The 22,259-nt window shown below is 37.8% G+C and overlaps 1 protein-coding gene across 11 annotated transcripts in view; it reads right to left on the bottom strand.

Annotated features, from left to right (window-relative positions):
- Positions 1-22,259, bottom strand: part of MLLT10 (MLLT10 histone lysine methyltransferase DOT1L cofactor) — a 308,932-nt gene that overhangs the window by 262,397 nt on the left and 24,276 nt on the right. The window lies entirely within an intron of this gene.

The following is a 22,259-nucleotide window of genomic DNA, read 5'->3' as shown; positions in this document are numbered from 1 at the left end:
TAGTTTTGATTAAGTCAATTCTCAAATGTTTACATTAGGAACAAGCTTCACAGCACAGCTAAAGAATATACTGTGATTATATTTCCTTTGTTGTCTAGCATTTTATTTTTACTGGACTTAATAAATACTTCATTAAAACCACAATGAGATATCATTAGAGCAGGTTACTTTGCCTATTCTTGGCTCTTTGCATTTTATATACATTTGAAATCATTTTCTTTCATTATTTTAACTTATATTTAATTTTGTACAAAAGGTCCTCTCATTAAGTAAGAAAAAGAAATAAAAAGGATGAAAAAAGTACAAGGTGTGGATTCACCTTGCAGAAAGCCATTTGGCCTTTTGTCTTGATTCCTGAGAGCCAGACTGACACCTAAAGCTAACGAGTAGGTGGCTGACTAGCCAAAGAGGAACCAGCTTGGAGCCTGATACTGACTATGTCTCACGAGACGTGATGTAATCTATCATGGCCACATGGTGAGACCAAAAAAAACTTTGGAAGATGGAGGTTCAGGGAGCTTTCTGGCTGATGATCATGCACAGGAGATGGTAGTATGTCACTCTATGGGACATGATCTCAAGTGGAGAAAGTCACATGGACCCCAAGTTTGCAGCCAGTACCCGCTCACCCAGCCCCAGGTGGCTAGGAGAAAGAGAAAGGCTGACATGGGTAGCTGGGGTCTGAAGTGAATAGAGAAGGGAAGCTGAGATTTCTATAGGATGAAGCTGGCGTATGAAGTAGGATTTGTTATCCATCACTAGGCTCACCATCGCACAAACGAAGACAGCTGAGAGACTTCAGCCTGAGGCTTACTGGTGAGGCGAGGTGCCTGAGGGCACTTACCTGTAAAGACGAAAGAGCTCTGTAACACTTGCCCAAGTAGGCAGAGGCCAAGAGGGACAGAGAGAGGTGTGCCTGTGGGCATGGCTGGGAAGCCACTGTCCTGCTCCAAGAACTGTATTCTGAGTGTTCCCGAAACTAATTTGAAACCTGTTACTTTCCTAATAAACCCCATAATAGCGAGTATCTATGAGTTCTTTGTGGCCACTGCGACAAATTATAGAACCGAGCAGTGAAGCAGAAAGCCCTGTAAAACGGACAGTGTGCCAGAACTGGTAAAAAAAGGGTTGAAGGGTAGAGGCATGACTGACCTCTGCCTCACAGGAATGAGCCTAGGACTGTTGGTCTTGATTCTCCTCCCCGCCCCACACACACCCCCGTGAAGTTAGAGCAGGGCAGACACCAATGCAGCCAAGCCATTTTAACAAACAGGAAAAACAGTAACCTTACAACTGAGTAGCCTAGAGGGCACCACCGTAACTGAGTGCTCAAGGTTTACATTATCAATAATGGGACAAATGGATATCATGTGTCACCTAATGTGATACACTGATATATCCGCCAAAAAAGGCATAACTATTATCTTTTTTTTTTTTTTAATCTAGTCATGAGGATGCAACAACCTCAAATAAAGAACATTCTATATCTGGCCTCTAGTTCTGAAAATTGTCAGTGAAATAAGGAAATGTTCCAAAGTAAAGGAGCCTAGAAATATATGATAAATAAACACAATGTGATCTGCTAGACTGGATCCTAGACTGGTTAAAAAAAAAAAAAAAATGCTATAAAGAGCTTTTTTGAGACAATAGGGAAGAACAGAATACGGGCGTAAGATTAGTCAACAGTATTGTATCAGTGTTAAAGTTTCTGATTTTACTACTTTACTTTGATCATGTAAGAGAGTGTCCCTATGAGGAAATACACTCTGAAGTACTTAGGGACCAAGCAGCAGGATGTCTCCAGCATATCCTCAAATGGTTCAGAAGAAATAACATGTTCACATATGTTGTTATTGTTGTTAGGTGCCATCGAGTCAGTTCCGACTCATAGCGACTCTATGCACAACAGAATGAAACACTGCCTGGTCCTGAGCCATCCTTACAATCGTTGTTATGCTTTAGCCATTGTTGCAGCCACTGTGTCAATCCACCTCGTTGAGGGTCTTCCTCTTTCTGCTGACCCTGTACTCTGTCAAGCATGATGTCCTTCTCCAGGGACTGATCCCCGACGTGTCTGTCAGTCTATTGCACTGTGGGGGCTTGCGTGTTGCTGCGATGCTGGAAGCTATGCCACCGGTATTCAGATACCAGCAGGGTTACCCATGGAGGACAGGTTTCAGCTGAGCTTCCAGACTAAGACTAGGAAGAAGGACCCGGCAGCCTACTTCTGAAAAGCATTAGCCAGTGAAAACCTTATGAACAGCAGCGGAACATGTTCATATATGCAGAATAATAAATGATAAAGCATGTGAGGCAAAAATGTTAAAAACTGATGAATATGATGGTTGTATTAAATAGTTCTCTTTTGCAACATTTCACTAAGTCTGAAATTATTTAAAAATAAAACATACAAAATCATTACCTAAAAAAATCAAAGTTCTAAGAATTAAAATAAGAAAAATAAATCGCAGAATCTCTCACCAAGATAAAACATTACTAGAGCTCAAATCAGTGATCAAAAACCTCCCAACAAAAAGTCCTTGTCAAAATGGCTTCACTGGGTCATTCTACCAAACGTTCAGAGAAGAACTGGCACAAACACTATTTAAACTCTTCCAACAGAGAAGGCAGGCATAATCCCTTGTTCATTCTATGCAGTAAACATAACCCTGATACCCAAACCAGACAAACACACCACAAGAAAACGACAGGCCAATATATTTTATGAATATGGATGCAAAAATTCTCAACAAAATACAAGCAAATGGAATCCAACACCTTATTAAGAGTCATACACCATGAGCAAGTGGGATTTATTCCACTAATGCAGGGATGGTTCAACATCAGAAAATCAATCAGCATAATACACCACATCAACAGAATAAAAGAAAAGAACCACATGATCAAGGATGCAGAAAAAACATTTGATAAAATCCAACAATCTTTCTTGATGAAAACACTAAAAGAGAGTAGAATAAAAGGAAAATTCCTCAGTATGATCCAGGGCATATATGAAAAGCCAAAAGCCAACGTTATACTTAACGGAGACAGACCTTTCCCCCTTGAAATCGAGAACAAGACAAGGGTGCCTGTTCTCGCCACTTATCTTCAATATTGTATTAGAACTCCTAGCCAGACCAATAAGAAAAGAAAAGGTATCCACATTGGAATAGAAGAATTAAAATTATCTCTAACATAGAAAATCCCAAAGAGTCCACGAGAAAACTTCTAAAGCTAACAGAGGAATTTAACACAGTTGCAGGGCCCAAGATCAACAAACAAAACCAGGTGGGTTTCTGTGCACCAGTGATGAGAAATCTGAAAGAGAAACTAGGGAAACAATTTTATTTACAATAGCATCTGACAAAATGAAATAACTAGGAATAAATCTTACCAGGAATGTGAAGGACTTATACAACGAAAACTATATAACACTGCTGAAAGAAATTAAAGAAGGCTTAAATAAATGGAAAGATGTTCCACAGTCATAGATTAGAAGACTTAATGTTAACATGTCAACACTACCCAAAGTGATCTACAGATTCAACACAATCCTGATCAAAATTCCAACAGCCTTCCTTATAGAAATAGAAAAACCAATCCTTAACATTATACAGGATGGCAAGAGGCTCTAAATAGCTAAAACGATGTTCACAGAGAAGAACAAAGTTGGAGGACTCAGCTTCCTGACTTTATACTACAGGAATACCTTGGAGATACTGGGGGCGCGGTTCCAGACCACCTCAACAAAGCAAATATTGCAATAAAATGAGTCAAACGAATTTTTTGGTTTCCAAGTACAAATAGCAGTTACGTTTACACCATCTATTGTGTGCAACAGCATTATATATAAAAACTCATGTAAATACCTTAGTATGTACCTTAATTAAAAAATATTGCTCAAAAATACTAATCATCTTCTAAGCCTTCAGCGAGTCATAATCTTTTTGCTGGTGGAAGGTCTTGCCTCAATGGCTGCTGAAGGTTAGGGTGGCTAGGTCATTTCTTAAAATAAGAAACAATGAAGGCTGCCGCATCGACTGACTCTCTCTTTCACGAGAGATTTCTCTGTAGCATGTCATGCTGTTTGGTAGCATCTTACCCACAGCAGAACTTATTTTCAAAATTGGAGTCAATCCTCTCAAATCCTTCTGCAGCTTTATCAACTAAGTTTATGTAATATTCTAAATCCTCTGTTGTCTTTTCAACAATGTTCATAGCATCTTCACCAGGAATAGATTCTCTCTCAAGATACCACTTTCTCTGCTCATCCCTAAGAAGCAATTTCTCATCCATTAATGTTTTATCATGAAGACTGCAGCAATTCTATCACATCCTCAGGCTCCACTTCTAATTCTAGTTTCTCTTCCTATTTCTACCACATCTGCAGTTACTTCCACTACTGAAGTCTTGAACCCTTCAAAGTCATTCGGGAGGGTTGGAATCAATTTCTTCCAAGCTCCTATTAATGTTGATATTTTGACCTCCTCCCATGAATCAAGAATATTCCTAATGGCATCTAGAATGGTGAATCCTTTCCAGAAGGTTTTCAATTTACTTTGCCCAAATCCATCAGACGAATCACCATCTATGAAACCTATACTCTCACGAAATGTATTTCTTAAATAATGAGACTTCAAAGTCAAAATTACTCCTTGATCCATGGGCTGAAGAATGGATATTGTGTTATCAGGCATGAAAACAACATTAAACTCCTTGTACATGTCCATCAGAACTCTTGGGTGACCAGGTGCATTGTCAATGAGCAGTAATATTTTGAAAGGAATCTTTTATTCTGAGTAGGTCTCAACATTGGACTTAAAACACTCAGTAAACGACGTTGTAAACGGATGTGCTGTCATCCAGACCTTGTTGTTCCATTTATAGAGCACAGGCAGAGTAAGATTTACCATAATTCTTAAGACCTGTAAGATTTTCAGAACGGTAAATGAACATGGTCTTCAACTTAAAGTCACTAGCTGCATTAGCACCTAACAAGAGTCTGCCTGTCCTCTGAAACTTGAAAGCCAGGCATTGACTTCTACTCTCTAGCTAAGAAAGTCCTAGATGGTATCTTCTTCCAGTATAAGGCTGTTCTGTCTACACTGAAAATCCATCATTTAGTAGCCACTTTCATCAATTATCTTAGTTAGATCTTCTGGATAACTTGCTGCAGTTTCTATATCACACTTGCTGCTTCACCTTGCACTTCTAGGTTACGGAAATGGTTTTTTCCTCAAGCCTCATGAACCAACCTCTGCTAGTTTCAAACTTCTGCAGCTGCCTTACCTCTCTCAACTCTGAGAATTGAAGAGTTAGGTCCTTGCTCTGTATTAGGCTTTGGTTTAAGGGAATGTTGTGACTGCCTGGATCTTCTGTCCAGGCCACTACAACTTTCTCCATATCAGCAAAAAGGCCGTTTCACTTTCTTATCATTTGTGTGTTCACTGGAATAGCACTATAAATTTCCTTCAAGAACTTTTCCTTTGCATTCACAACCTGGCTAACTGTTTGGCATAAAAGGCCTAGCTTTCACCCCATTGTGGCTTTCCAAGTGCCTTCCTCGCTATGCTTAATCATTTCTAGCTTTTGATTTAAAGTGAGAGAAATGCGGCTCTTCCTTTCACTTGAACACTTAGAGGTCACTGTAGGCTTATTAACTGGCCGAATTTCAATATTGTCATGTCTCAGGGAATAGGGAGGCCTGAGGAGAGGGAGAGAGATAGAGGAACAGCTGGTTGATGGGGCAGTCAGAATACACACAACATTTATCGAGTAAGTTTGTCCTCTTATAAGGGTGCTGTCGGTGATGCTCCAAAACAATTACAATAGTAACATCAAAGATTACTGATGCAGATGGCCGTAACAGACATAATAATGGAAAAGTTTGAAATATTGTGAGAATTACCAAAATGTGACCAGAGATACAAACTGAGCACATGCTGTAGGAAAAATGACGCTGATAGATCTGCTCAATGCAGAGTTGCCACGAACCTCAATTTGTAAAAAAAAAATTTTTAAACGCAGTATCTGCGAAGCACAATAAACCAAGGCTCAATAAAGCAAGGTACACCCATATACAGCTACAGTAATCAAAACAACCTTGTACTGGTATAGAAGACACATAAACCGATGGAACAGAATTGAGACTCCAAATATAAACCCACAAATCTATGCTCAACTAATTTTTTACAAGAGTGCTAATAAATCCATACGATAGGGAAAGAAGAGTCTCCTAAATAAATGGTGCTGGGAAAACTGGATTTCCACACACAGAAAAATGTAACAGGATCCATGTCTCACACCATACACAAAAACAAATTCAAAATGGACTGAGGACCTAAATGTGCAAACTAAAACCATAAAATTCTTAGAAGAAAAAGCAGGGGCAATGCTGTCAGTCCTAGCTTTCAACAATGGATTATCTAATATAGTCATGTGCCGTATAACATCCATTTGGGCAACATCAAACCGCATATACACCATATACACCCATGGTCTGGCGCACACACTCCAGAGAATACCGACAGCCTGACTCCACAACAAGCCCACCCTGTCACCCCCTACCCACAGAAATAGCTGACCTTGCTGCTGAGAGCTGTAGGCATCTGATCCTGTTCCAGAGCACCCAAGGTCAGCAGGCATCACGGGGCCTGGCTGGAGTGGGGGCGCAGGGGATGCCGAGACCACTCGCTTGATGCCCCGTCACCTGCCCAAGGCCTCCCTGCCTGACCTTCACAGGGCTGCAGGACCGTAGGCCAGGCAGGACTTGGCAAAGCACTCACTTAAGGTATCTGCAGCAGGAGCTACACAGGTCATGCGCCAAACAACAGCCCCAGGCTGGTGCACCCATGAGACCCGTGTCCCACGGACTCAGGTGTTCACACAACGTCCAAATCGCATAACATCCTATTTCACAGAATGTATCGTGGACCTTAAACAATGCATGACTGTATGATAACAAAAGCACAAACAGCAAATGACAAAATACATAAATGGCACCTCATAAAAATTAAAGACTTTTGTTCATCAAAAGACTTTACACAAAAAATGAAAAGACAGGCTACCAACTGGTAGAGTATCTTCAGAAACCATATGTCAGACAAGATTATAATAACCAAAATATAAACAAAACTTCGACAACTTAACAACAAAAAGACAATTAACCAATCATTAAGGACTTAAATAGACATTTCACCAGAGGACATTCAAATGACCACAAAACATATAAAAGATGGTTAGCATCATTAGCCATCAGAGAGATGCAAATCAAAACCACAATGAGATACCATTTCACTCCCACAAGAATAGCTAAGATTAAAAAAAAAATAAAAATAACAAACGTTGGAAAGAATGTGGGGAAACTGGAACACTTATCCATTGCTGGTGGGAATGCAAAATGGTACAGCCATTGTGGAAAACTGTGGCAGTTCCTCAAAAAACTAAAAATAGAATTACCATCAAACCAAAACTAAACCCGTTGCCACTGAGTCAATTCCTACACATAGGAGCCCTGGTGGCACACTGCTTAAGAGCTCGGCTGCTAACCAAAAGGTCAGCAGTGCAAATCTACCAGTCCCTCTTTAGAAACCTTATGAGGCAGTTCTACTCTGTCCTACAGGGTTAATACGAGAAACTACCATATGACCCAGCAATTCCACTCCTAGGTATATACCCAAAAGACTAGAAAGCAGAGACTCAAAAAGAGACGTGTACGCCAATGTTCACTGCAGCACTGTTCACAATAGTTAAAAGGTGGAAACAACTTTAATGTCCATTGAAAGATGAATGATAAACAAATGCTGCTCATACACACAATGGAATACCACTCAACCAGTAGGAGAAATGAAGTCTTGATACATGCTACAGTACGGACAGAGTCTGAAGATATTATGTTGAGCATAATAAGCCATTACGAAAGGACAAATATTTTATGGCATCATATCAAATGACAAAGAAAGGCAAATGTACAGACAACAAAGTTTAATACTGGTTACCGGGGCAGGAGGAAGGGAGAAAAGGAGGATTAACAGTGATGGAAGAAGCATATTGATTAAAGGTAGGGTTGCACAGCCAATTATTGTTAACTGCCGTCAATAAATCATACACCTGTAAAAAAAGAATCGGCAAAAGTTCTGTGATAGATACATTTACAACAACAACAAAAAAAAGACTAGCTCATGGGATTTGGTTCCTTCATTTGCAGGTTTTAGGTCATGGTTTCATGGGACATCCGAGTTAATTGGCCTAATAACACGGTAGAGCTTCTGTTCTACCTCCTACTTTGTTGCATAGTGCCTCGGGTCTTAAGAGCTTGCAAGTGGCCATCCCAGGCACAATGGTTGGACTCTACTCACCTGGAGCAAGGAGGAAAGTCAGGAATAGGGGGAGAAAATGGAATGTGTGGCTAACTGCATCCATGAAAACTGCCTCCCATGCCATGAGACCTGGTTACTATTACTTACCATTTTGATCAAAATTCTATTGCGGAACGGAATTTCAAATTCTCACAGACTCCAGAATTTCTGGAGCCATGGTGGCTGGATGAACTTCTGAAACTGTTCCCCTAAGGCAATCTTTAAACCTTAAAACAAAAACATTTCCTAAAGTCATCTTAAAACTAAACAAAACATTAGCTTAACTAGTAAAAAAAAAAGTCTGCCTTGAACATTAAGCTCTTTTAAGAAACAGGTAGACTTTAGATTAGATTAGATAGATAGACAGACAGACTAGATAGACTGATAGACAGATGAAATTGGCAACAGCAACTCAAAAGATTAGATACAAACCTTAGACGGGAGTAAGTTTATGTTAATGGCCGAGGAACAACTCAGAAAAGGAGGGTGAGAATGGTTGCACAATTTGAAGAATGTAATCAATATTACTAAATTGTAAATGTACAACTGTTGAATTGGTGTATGTTTTGCTGTGTATATCTCAATAACAACAACAAAATAAATAAAATTTAGGAAAAAATGAGAGAAATTAAAGCACACATAAATAGAGAGATTACCTTATCTATGGATCTGAAGAATCAAACCTGTAAACATGCCAATTTTTCCCAAACTGATTTACAAAATCAATACACAGCCAAACACAACAGTAACAGGACTTCCTATGGAACAAAATGACTGTAAATGTATATCACATGCAAAGAGCCAAGAACAGGCAAGATACTTAAAAAAAAAAAAAACTAAAAGAAATATTAAAGGGAGTTCTTCAGTTAGAAAATCAGTAACATAAGATATCAACCCAAGACTAGAACACTGGACAGAACAATCAGCTATCAACCCAGCTACGGAAATCACAAAAATAAATCAAGATTTAAAAAAAGCCCAAAACAGGGAAACAGCAATGTTGTTATATAAAAGAAGACAACATTAAAACAATAAAGAGGGACTAAAAAAAAAAAAAAATTTTTTTTTTTTTTTTAAGAAATGTAGTCATAGATCTTTCATATGGAGAGAAAGACAAGGTGATATTAAGAAATAAAAGTTAGGTTTAAACTTAGAAAAATAGGGGTAAATATTAAGGTAAACACAAGGGAGACTAACAGTCCTACTCATCAAAATAAAATACAAAAAAAAAAAAATAGAGACTCAGGAGAAACAAAATAAACAACAACGAATAAGAGGAAAAGACAACATATAAACTACTCAGCACAAAAAATTAAGTAGGAAAAAGAAACTGTCAATAACACACACAAAAAAAAAAGCCGTCAAAATGACAGCACTAAACTCATACCTATCCACAATTATGCTGAATGTACAGGGACTAAATGCACCAATAAAGAGACAGAGAGTGGCAGAATGCATTAAAAAAACACAATCCGTCTATATGCTGCCTTCAAGAGGCCCACCTTAGACTTAGAGACACAAGCAAACTAAAACTCAAAGGATGGAAAAAAAAATATATCAAGCAAACGACAATCAAAAAAGAGCAGGAGTGGCAATATTAATTGCTGACAAAATAGACTTTAAAGTTAAATCCACCACAAAAGATAAGGAAGGACACTATATAACGATTAAAGGGACGATATACCAGGAAGATATACTAAATATTTACCCACTCAATGACAGGGCTGCAACATACATAAAACAAACTCTAACGGCGATGAAAAGTAAGATAGACAGCTCCACAATTATACTATGAGACTTCAACACACCACTTTCGGTAAAGGACAGAACATCCATAAAGAAGCTCAATAAAGACACGGAACATCTAAATGCTACAATCAACCAACCTGACCCCACAGACATATAGAGAACACTCCACCCAACAGCAGTCAAGTATACTTTCTTTTCTACTGCACATGGAACATTCTCCAGAATAGACCATGTATTAGGTCATAAAGCAAGCCTTAGCAGAATCCAAAACACTGAAATATTACAAAACATCTTCTCTGACCACTTAAGACCATAAAAGTAGAAATCAATCACAGAAAAAGCAGGGAAAAGAAATCAAACAGTGACTAATAACCTGCTCAAAAAAGACTGGGTTAGAAGACATCAAGGATGGAATAAACAAATTCATAGAATCCAATGAGAATGAAAACACTTCCTATCAGAACCTTTCGGACACAACGAAAGCAGTGCTCAGAGATCAGTTTATATCAATAAATGCACACATAAAAAAAGAAGGAAGGGCCAAAATCAAAGCATCATCCCTACAACCTGGACAAACAGGAAGAGATGAACAGAAGAAACCCTCAGGTACCAGAAGAAGGCAAATAATAAAAATTAGAGCAGAATTCAATGAAATAGAAAACAGAAAAACAACTGAAAAAGTTAACAAGACTAAAAGCTGGTTCTTTGGAAAAATTAACAACATTGATAATCCACTGGCCAAACTGACAAAAGAAAAACTGGAGAAGAAGCAAATATCCCAAATAAGAAATGAGATGGGCGATGTTACAACAGACTCAACTGAAATTAAAAGAGTCTTATCAGATTACTACGAAAAATTGTACTCTAACAAATTTGTAAACCTAGAAGAAATGGATGAATTCCTAGAAACACACTACCTACCTAAACTAACAGAGAGGTAGAACAACTAATAAACCCAAAACAAAAGAAGACATCGAAAAGGTAATCAAAAAACTCCCAACCAAAAAAGCCCTGGCCCAGACAGCTTCATTGCAGAGTTCTACTAAACTTTCAGAGACGAGTTAACACCACTACTACTAAAGGTATTTCAGAGCATAGAAAAGAAAGGAATACTCCCAAACTTATTCTATAAAGCCAGCATATCCCTGATACCAAAACCAGGTAAGGACACCACAAAAAAAATAAATAAAAAAAACTTACAGACCTGTATCTCTCATGAACTTAGATGCAAAAATCCTCAGCAAAATTCCAGCCAATAGAATTCAACAACATATCAAAAAAACAATTCACCATGACCAAGTGGGAATCCTACCAGGTATGCAGGGATGGTTCAACATGAGAAAATCAATTAATGTAATCCATCATATAAATAAAACAAAAGAATCACATGATTTTATCAATTGATGCAGAAAAGGCATTTGACAAAGTTCAACACCTATTCATGATAAAAAAAACTCTCAGCAAAATAGGAATAGAAGGAAAATTCCTCAACATAATAAAGGGCATTTACACAAAGCCAACAGCCAACATCATCCCAAATGGAGAGAGTCTGAAAGCATTCCCCATGAAATCAGGAAGCAGAGAAGGATGCCCTTTATCATCACTCTTACTCAACATTGTGCTGGAGGTCCTAACCAGAGTAATTAGGCTAGATAAGGAAATAAAGGGCATCCAGATAGGCAAGGAAGAAGTCAAAGTATCTCTATTTGCAGATGACACGATCTTATACACAGAAAACCCTCAAGAAAACTACTGAAACTAATAGAAGAGTTCAGCAGAGTATCAGGATACAAGATAAACATACAGAAATTAGTCGGATTCTTTCACACCAACAAAAAGAACATCGAAGAGGAAATCACCAAATCAATGCCATTTACAGTAGTCCCCAAGGAGATCAAATACTTAGGATTAAATCTTACCAGAGACATAAAAGACCTATACAAAGAAAGCTACACAACACTACTGCAAGAAACCGAAAAGAGACCGAGGTAAGTGGACAAACATACCTTGCTCATGGATAGGAAGACTCAACATTGTAAAAATGTCTATTCTACCAAAAGCCATCTATAGATACAATGCAATTCCGATCCAAACTCCAATGACCTTTTTTTAATGAGATGGAGAAACAAATCACCAACTTCACATGAAAGGGAAAGAGGTCTCCGGTAAGTAAAGCATTACTGAAAAGGAAGCACATAGTGGGAGGCCTCACTCTACCTAATTTTAGAACCTATTACACCGCCACAGTAGTCAAAACAGCCTGGTACTGGTACAACAACAGATACATAGACCAATGGAACAGAGTTTAGAATCCTGACATAAAATCATCCACATATGAGCAGCTGATATTTGACAAAGGCCCAAAGTCAGTTAAATGGGGAAAAGACAGTCTTTTTAATAAATAGTGCTGGCATAACTGGAATTTCATCTGCAAAAAAATGAAACAAGACCCATACCTCACCCCACACACAAAAACAAACTCAAAATGGATCAAAGACCTAAATATAAAATCTAAAATGATAAAGATCATGGAAGAAAAAATACGGACAATGTTAGGAGCCGTAATACATGGCATAAACAGTATACAAAACATTACTAACGATACAGAAAAACTAGAAAACTGGGAGCTCCTAAAAATCAAACATCTATGCTCATCCAAAGGCTTCACCAAAAGAGTAAAAATAAAAAGTTTACCTACAGATTGGGAAAAAGTTTTTAGCGGTGACATATCCGATCAGCATCTGATCTAAAATCTACATGATACCGTAAAAACCTCAAGTACAAAAAGACAAATAACCCAATTAAAAAATGGGCAAAGGATATGAACAGGTACTTCACTAAAGAAGACATTCAGGTAGCTAACAGATACATGAGGAAATGCTCAGGATCATTAGCCAGCCATTAAAGAAATTCAAATCAAAACTACAATGAGATTTTATCTCATGCCAACAAGGCTGGCATTAATCCAAAAAACACAAAATAATAAAGGTTGGAGAGTTGTGGAGAAACTGAAACACTTTATACACTGCTGGTGGGAATATAAAATGGTACAACCACTTCGGAAATCGATTTGGCACTTCTAAAGAACTAGAACTACCATGATCCAGCAATCCCACTCCTTGGAATATATCCTAGAGAAATAAGAGCCTTTACACGAACAGATATATATATACCCATGTTCACCGCAGCACTGTTTACAACAGCAAAAAGAAGCAACCAAGGTGCCCATCAGTGGATGAATGGATAAATAAATTATGGTATATTCATACAATGGAATACTACGCACGCATCAATAAAAACTGATGAATCCGTGAGACATTTTATAACATGGAGGAATCTGGAAGCATTATGCTGAGCAAAATTAGTCAGTTGCAAAAGGACAAATATTGTATAAGACCATTAGTATAAGAACTCGAAAAATACTTTAAAAAGAGAAGAAAATATTTTTTGATGGTTATTAGAGTGCGGAGGCTACAATGGATGATTGCCCTGACAGGGAACACAACAGAGAATCCCCCAAGAGAGCAAGAGAGCAGTGTAATGCAGACCCCAAATTCTTGTAAAAAGACCAGACTTAATGGTCTGAGACTAGAAGGACCCCGGAGGCCATGGTCCCCAGACCTTCTGTTGGCCCAGGATAGGAACCATTCCCAAAGCCAATTCTTCAGACAGGGATTGGACTGGACAATGGGATAGAAAAAGATGCTGGTGAAGAATGAGCTTCTTGGATCAAGTAGACACTTGAGACTATGTTGGCATCTCCTATCTGGAAGGGAGATGAGAAGGCAGAGGGGGTCAGAAGCTGGCAGATTGGACACGAAAAGAGAGAGTGGAGAGAACGAGTGGGCTGTCTCATTAGAGGGAGAGCAACTAGGAGTATATAGCAAGGTGTATATACATTTTTGTATGAGAGACTGACTTGATTTGTAAACTTTCACTTAAAGTACAATAAGAATTAAAAAAGAAAAAGACAAGATGGTACCTATCTGATATCTGATTTCCAGACTTATTAAATGGCTATAGTAATTTTAAAACTGTGGTATTGGCATGAAGACAAATGCATCAAAACAGCAGAACAGAAACTCTAAAAACAGATCCAAACGTACATGAACAGCTGATTTATGACACTGTGGCAATGTAGAACAGTAGGTCAGGATGTTGTTAGAAAAAATGGATATACTATTTATTAAAAAAAAAAAATCAAATTTTCTCCTCCAAATACAGGTAGATTATAGATCTAAAAGGCAAAACAATAAATCCTCTTCTAATACGATAGAGAAAAATAATTTTATGACCTCAGGCTAGAAAAATATGCCGTAAGTAAGTCACAAAAAACACTAACCACAAAAGAAAAAAACTGAAAATTTTGACTAAATTGACATTAAGAACTTCTCTTCATCAAAAGACGGCATTATAAGAAATGAAAAGACAAACCACTTACAGGGAGAAGGCATCTTCAAGTCCCAAGTAAAATAACTCAAACGGCCTAAGAAAGGTGCTCAGCATCATTAATAAGCAGGAATTGCAAGTAAAACTACAATGATGTATCACCACATACCTACCAGAATTTTCGACCAGAAAATTGAAAAGACTGACAAGATTAAACAGTGAGTAAAGATGTAGTACAAAGAGACTATTCATATAATATTGGTAGGAGAGTAAAGTGAAATAACTACTTTTAAAAAGGGACTGGCATTCCCAACAAACCAGCAACTCCACTTCTAAGTATATATCCTAGAGCAGTGTTTGTCAAATTTTTTTGACCATGAGCCAAAATAAGAAATATGTTTTATACTGCAACTCAGTTCACACATACAGGATACTAAAAACGCACTCTGAAATTTTTTCGGTCCTATTTCATTTTTTAATGCTGGCCTCTCCTGATTAAATTGATTGTGTGATCCTTTTTGGTGCATGCCCAACAATTTGAAGAGTAGTGACCTAGAGAACTTCCTGCATAGGGACAAGAATATTAACAGCAATAGCTGTTCATAATTACAAAACAGTGGCAGAAACCTAAATGTCCACAAAGAGCAGAATGGATAAATAAACTCTGGTATAATTTACATGCTAAAATATATAATAAAAATGAATAAACCATAGCCACATGCATCAAATAAATAAATCTCAAAAACATATTGTGAAACAAAAAATAAAATCAATACAGTACTATTTATTTTATTTACGTAAAGCTGGAAACAGCCATGACTAAATAATACAATGTTTTACACTGAAGAGAAACAAGTATGATTAATACATAATTCAAGGTAGTGCTTACTTCAGGCTTCAGGGCAAGAGGGGTATGCAATCAGAGAGGCACATGTGGGATTCAAAGCTATGGGTAATGCTCTATTTCTTCAGCTTGGTTGGTAGACATGTGGATATTCTTATTATTACTTTGTTTTCATGTCCGTATACAGTGTATATACCCTTTGTTTAAATTCTATATCTCATGATTAAAAATAAATTAAGAAAAACCTACTCATATACACATACAAATATGTGTAAATTAAAAGCCATAGGGTTAGTCTAAAAATAAAAGTTATCATGAAAAGGTTTACACACAGAAACCAACTTTGATGATTACAAAGGAGGGGAGGGGTGGGGAAGGAAAAACACAAGACAATAGATAAGTGGTAACTTTGGTGAAGAGTAAGACAGTACACAATACTGGGGAAGTCAGCACAACTGGACCAAGGCAAAGTCACTCATAGAAGCTTCACAGACACATCAAAACTCCTGAGAGACCACATTACTAGGCTGAGCGCTGGGGACCATGGTCTCAGAAAACACCTAACTCAATAAACTTTACAGTTCATAAAGAAGATGTTCTACATCCTACTGTGATGAGTAGTGTCTGGTATCTTAAAAGCTTGTAAGCAGCCACCTAAGATATCCACTGGTCCCACACCATCTGGGGCAAGGGAGAATGAAGAAAACCAAAAACACAAGGGAAAGATTAGTCCAAAGGACTAATGGACCACAACTACCACAGTCTCCGCCAGACTGAGTTCAGCACAACTAGCAGAGCACCACTGACTGCTCTGAGAGCTATCACAATAGAGGGTCCCAGACAGAGCTGCAGAAAAATGTAGAACAAAATTTAATGCCACAAAAAAAGACCAGACTTACTGGTATGACAAAGGCTGGAGAAACCCCAAGAGTATGGCCCCCGGGGTACTCTTTTAACTCAGCACTGAAGTCACTCCTGAGGATTCCCCCTCAGCTAAAGATTAGACATGCCCATAAAACAAACAAGAACACATGTAGCTCAACCATGTTTATGAGACTAAATGCATACACCAGCCCAGGGCCAAGGATGAGAAGGCAGGAGGGGACAGGAAAGCTGGACAAATGGAAATGGGGAATCCAAGGTAGAGAAGGGGAGAGTGTCGACTACCATGAGGTTGACAACCAATGTCACAAAACACTAAGTGTATTAATTCTTTAATGAGAAACTTATTTGCTCTGCAAACCTTCACCTAAAGCACAATAAAAAAAATAAAGATAAAAGTTAGTCTTTGAATAATAGCAAAATATAAATCCTTTTATAGCTTATGATATATGGCTATTTGTACAAATGACAAAAGAAACATACTTTGATATACGTTATACACAGATCAAAGAGAACCAGAGATGAAATGTGTTTATGTGAGAAAACTCATCCAGTTATCCAGGTGCTGTTGAAGCAACTCTGATTCATGGCAACCCATGGAGAAAACCCAACATTTCCTGAAATAACAGTGACTAAAAGCAGTCAAACGTTCGTAAGTATTAATGATCTGTTGCCAAAGAAATGATTAAATAACTTCTGAAAGTATAAACAGATAAAAAAAACTTTCATAAACAAAAAAAGCAGCTCATGTAAATTTCATCATCCTAACTTTTAGGGCAAAGGGAATAAATCCGGAACGAGGGGGTTAAAACATATACGTACAATGGCAGAAATTAATAAACTTCAGCGAAGAGTCAACCATGGAGGAACAGTATTCTTATAACTGATGATATGGTTCCTAACCTCACCATATTTATGCTATTTCAATTCTCTCCTATTCTAAAATAACACCAAGATGAAGATACTCACATATACACATGTGATAACACTTTAAGTTATCTGCTTAACTATAATCTGAAGTACAGTATAGCACTTAACAGAACCAACTCCAGAATACCAGAGTTCAAAACCTGGCTTGCCCACGTGCTAATAATGTGATGCTGTACAAATTAAATGACTAAACCTATGTCTCAAATTTCTTCATCGTTAAAAAAGTACCTGATTTGGAGGTTTAGAGTCATGGTTTCATAGGACATCCCAGTTAATTAGTGCTTCTGCTCTACCTCCTAGTTCTTTGCAGAGTGCCTGGGTCTTAAAAGCTTACAAGCTACCATTCAAAGTACAACAACTGGTCTCTATTCACCTGGAGCAAAAGAGGAAGGAGAATCAGGAATAGGAGGAGGAAATGGAATATATGGCTAATTGCCTCTGTGAACAACACTCTCTTTGCTATGAGAGCAGAAGAATTGGATGGTACCTGGCTACCACTACAAGCATTTTAATCAAAGATGCTACATGGTCAAAGGGGAGAAAATACAGAACAGAATTTCAAATCTCATGGACTCCAGACTTTCTGGAGCCATGGAGGCTGAACAAACTCCTGAAAGTATTGCCCTGGCCTAATTTTTAAACCTTAAACCAGAAATACCCCTTGAAGACTTCTTAAAACCAAACAATAGTTCAGTAAAGAATGTCTGTCTTGAGCATTGTGCTCTTTTAAGATCTAGCTATATGCGATCCAATTGACAACAGCAACTCACAAGATTACATAGGAAACTTACAGGGCAGTGAATTTATGTTAATGGGGAGGAACAAATCAGAAAAGGTGAGAATGGTTGTACAACTCAAAGAATGTAATGAATGTCACTTAACTGTACGTGTAGAAATTGTTCCACTGTGTATATTCTCAACAATGAAAATAATTATCATCTCATTGTTAGAGGATAAAATAATACAATCCTGCATGTAAAGCACCTGACAGTACCTAGGAAAATAAGAGCTCCGTGCCATTTTTTAAGTGAGGAAACTGAGGCTTAGAAGAAACTTGCCCAATAATGTATCTATGGTAGTTCATCTGACTCTAAAACCCATGACCTTAACACTAAATTATACTGCCTGGATATCACTGGATGAGATTATGAAAAAAAATTTTTTTTCCTTTCTACTTATCTTTCTTTCCCCCAATTTTCAAAAATGAGCATGTATGTACTACTATTGAAATCACAACAAACTTTAAGATAGGAGACAATAAATTTTAACCTGAGACTTTGGGACTTGGCTTAGAGAACAGAAAAACCACTGGTGATTTTTGAAAATAACATGGAGAAAGTAATCTCTCAGGCTTGTTTGTCTACTAGTAGCTATGTGAAATATGAACTGGGGAAAGTGAGAATAGGAAAGTAGTGATAAGATAGATGGAAAAAGAATTTACATGGTGATAGAACAATTGTAATTTTTTTTAACAGACTTTTTTTTTTTTTTTTAGCAATTTTAGGTTTAGAGAGAAAATGTACAGAAAGTAGACAGTTTCCATTTATCCCTTCCCTCTACATATTGTTTCTATTAACATCTTGGATTCCTATGGGCCATTTGTTACAACTGATGAACCAATATTGACGCGTTACTATTTACTAAAGTCCATAGTGGCTCAAATGATTAAGTGCCTGACTACTAGTTGTAAACGTTTGCAGTTTGAACACACTCAGAGCTGCCTCCAACAAGCCTGGTGATCTACTTCTGAAGGGTCACAGCCTTAAAAACCCTATGGAGCAGTTCCACTCTGCACACATGGGATCACTGTAACTCAGAAGCAACTCAACGGCAATTAATAACAACGAAGTCCGCAGTTCACATTAGGGTTCACTCCTTGTATTGTACAGGTCTATGTGTTTTGACAGATGCTTAATGTCGTGTGTTCACCATTACAGTATCACACAGAATAGTGTCAATGCCCTAAAAATGCTCTGTACTCCACCATCGTTCCTTCTCCCTCCCCGATCCCTGGCAAACCACTGATCTTTTTTCACTGTCTCTGTAACTCTGCCTTTTCCAGAATTTCATACGGTTTCAATCATACGGTATGTAGCATTTTCACATTGCCTTTTTTCACTTAGCAGTATCTATTTAAGGTTTCTTCATGTCTTTTTGTGGGCTGACAGTTCATTCCTTTCTATCACTTAGTAATACTCTATTGTATGACTGTACCACAGTTTGTTTACTCATTCATCTATTCAGGGACATCTTGGTTGCTTCCAATTTGGGGCAATTATGAATAAAGATGCTATGAATATTCGTGTACAGGTTTTTATGTGAACATATGTTTTTATCTCACTTGGGTAAATACCTAGGAGTGTGATGGCTAGATCAAAACGGTAGCCTATATTTTGCTTGGAAGCCCTGGTGGCGCAGTGGTTAAGAGCTACAGCTGCTAACCAAAAGGTCGGCAGTTCGAATCCACCAGGCGCCTCTTGGAAACTCTATGGGGCAGTTCTACTCTGTCCTACAGAGTCGCTATGAGTTGGAATCAACTCGACAGCAATGGGTTTGGTTTTTGGTTTTTGTATTTTGCTTTGCAAGAAACTGCCAGACTATTTTCCAAAGTGTCTGTACCAATTTGCACTCCCACCAGCAATGAATTAAGCATTTCTGTTGCTCCACATCCTCATAGGGCAGTTGCAATTTGGTTCTAGGGCAATATCACCATAAATTTTGGAACCTACTGTATAGCTAGAGAGCTAGTTTTTATTGTTGTATGTACTTTTTTTTTTTTTAACCCAGCCATAGCTGGTACAGAAACTAAATGTTTAAGTTTGAAAAACAATACTTCTAGTGAAAATACTGTAGTCGAGAAAAAATTTTTTCTCTGCACCAAAGGTTGAGAAACACTATAGGAAACTGGGAAACAAATGAAAAGATCACATTTGTTTGTAGGAGACAATCTTGAAACAGAGGAGAGCTGTACTGAAAAGGAAAGTAGTAAAAAGATGGCAAGAGAGAAATTCATTAGAAGTATGTATAATATGCTACCTTTTGTAGAAAGGGAAGAAAAACAAAAGTCTATGTAAGCAGGTACATACATAGCTTATAGAAAAATGTATGAAAAACTAATAACAATGAGGAGTTGGGAGGCAAAACTGGGTAACTGAGAGACAGGTCAGGAGAGAGAATTTTCACTGTACATCTTTTTATATTTTTTTTAACCATGTCAATATATCACCTTATAAAACTTAAATAACTTTAGCTGCAGCAATAATGGGGCTTAGATTAGGACAGCGACTATAAAAATAAAAAAAAATTAAAAAAAGATGCCTAGGATACCTAAGTAGAAATATACAGAAGGCAAAACCAAAAACCAGCTATGGATCTAAAAGCTGAAAAAATTCTTCAGCTGATATCAATGCCCAGAGGTATCCAAAGCACACAAAAGTTCACCTAAGGTGGGTGAGGTAATCAGCTAAACCGGCTAGAAAAGCAATCGTGTAATTTAAATTTTAAAAGAGTAAGAAAGAAATGCCAAAAAGGCAATGTTGAAAGAGATAGAAGAAAGCGTCTAAGAAATCATGAGAAGAAAGAATTGTAAGAAAGATGGAGCAATCGGTTTTAAATGCTGAAAGTGGGTCAAGTAGAATGAAAACTGTAGAAAACTTGGGGTTTGGCAATTTGAAGTTAACAGCAAAATCATAGGCTGTAGATTCAAGAGACAAATGTAATGGTTTCAAGGGTAAATGAATAGGAGCCTTATATTTTATGTATTTATCTATACCTAAAAGTTTGCCAGGAAAGGTTCTGAGACGGCCTACGATAAAGGGTCTTTATTACACCAGTGGAAACCCTGATGGTGTAGCGGTTAAGTGCTACAGCTGCTAACCAAAAGGCTGGCAGTTTGAATCCACCAGGTACTCCTTGGAAACTGTGGGGTCTGTCCTATAGGACCGCTATGTCCTATAGGGTTCTACTCTGTCCTATAGGGCCTACTCTGTCCTATAGGGTCGCTATGAGTCGGAATCAACTTGATGGCAACGGGTTTGGTTGGGTATTATAACAATAAAAAATTGAAAAATGAACATTAAAAGCCAGTATGGCAGACATCTATTTTTGTCTGCTTCATAAGCCTACTCCTTCTGCAAACAGCAGCCACCCCCTCTGACATTAGGGAAGCTGCTCTTACCCCTGACTCCAACTATGCAGTTCTAGTGAGGGCTGCCATTCACAGTACCCTCCCCATTCTCCAGTCACAGGTATAGGCACATGATCCAAGACAGGCCAATCAGAGTCCTTCCCCAGGATTCTTCAAGAAAGCCCCTTCTTCTGGTAGAAGGGGCTGGGAAGATGAAAGCCAGCAGTCATGGTTCCAGTCTCTTGAAGCAGACAGTCTGTAGTATGAGAGAATGAAATCAACACGCAGAGAAACAGAGATATGAGGTGAAGTCCTAAACCCCAAATGAGGAGGAAGAAACAAATATACAAGTAACGAGATTAAGATAGTTGATGTAACTAAGGACCAGATCTGGTTCTGGAATTCCTGGTAGCCAGGACAAAAAGAAAAATGGAATGTGTTTCACAGATCTATCAAAAAGAAGGATTTATAACAGATCCTCAAGGGAGAAAAGTTTCCTGATGCTAAATTATTAGAAGTATTTCTCATTCATGGATCTCTGTGTAAGTGTAGCTGAAAGACAAAAAGGACACTATCCATGACGACGGTTTTATAGCAAATGCAGATTTCATACGGCTATTGCTTATACCAGCAACTAAGTTATAACCCAATTATTAAGGACAACTAAGAGGCTAAACTACAATAGGTAGTTGAAGAAGCAGAAATATCAACTCTGGTTTTATTCTTCCAAGAAGTTTGTTAGTAAAAAGAAAAAGGAAAAAAGATGAAAACACAGAAAGGAAAAGTATAGTCTATGGAAAGATTCAAAATTTTTTGTGAGCTGAGTGGGAAAAATCAAGTAAAAAGGACAGACGTAATATAGGAGATTACCGGTAACTGATAAAACAAGCTTCGGGCAAAAATCGGAAAAAACCACATCAAGAGCACAGGTAGTTAACTAAACCAAAAAAAAAAAAAAAAAAACCCACTGCCGTCAAGTCAA

Source organism: Loxodonta africana, chromosome 4, assembly GCF_030014295.1.
Source record: "Loxodonta africana isolate mLoxAfr1 chromosome 4, mLoxAfr1.hap2, whole genome shotgun sequence".
NCBI lineage: Eukaryota > Metazoa > Chordata > Mammalia > Proboscidea > Elephantidae > Loxodonta > Loxodonta africana.
The sequence above is the reverse complement of the archived record's forward strand: the minus strand, read 5'-3'. Positions and strand labels throughout refer to the sequence as shown.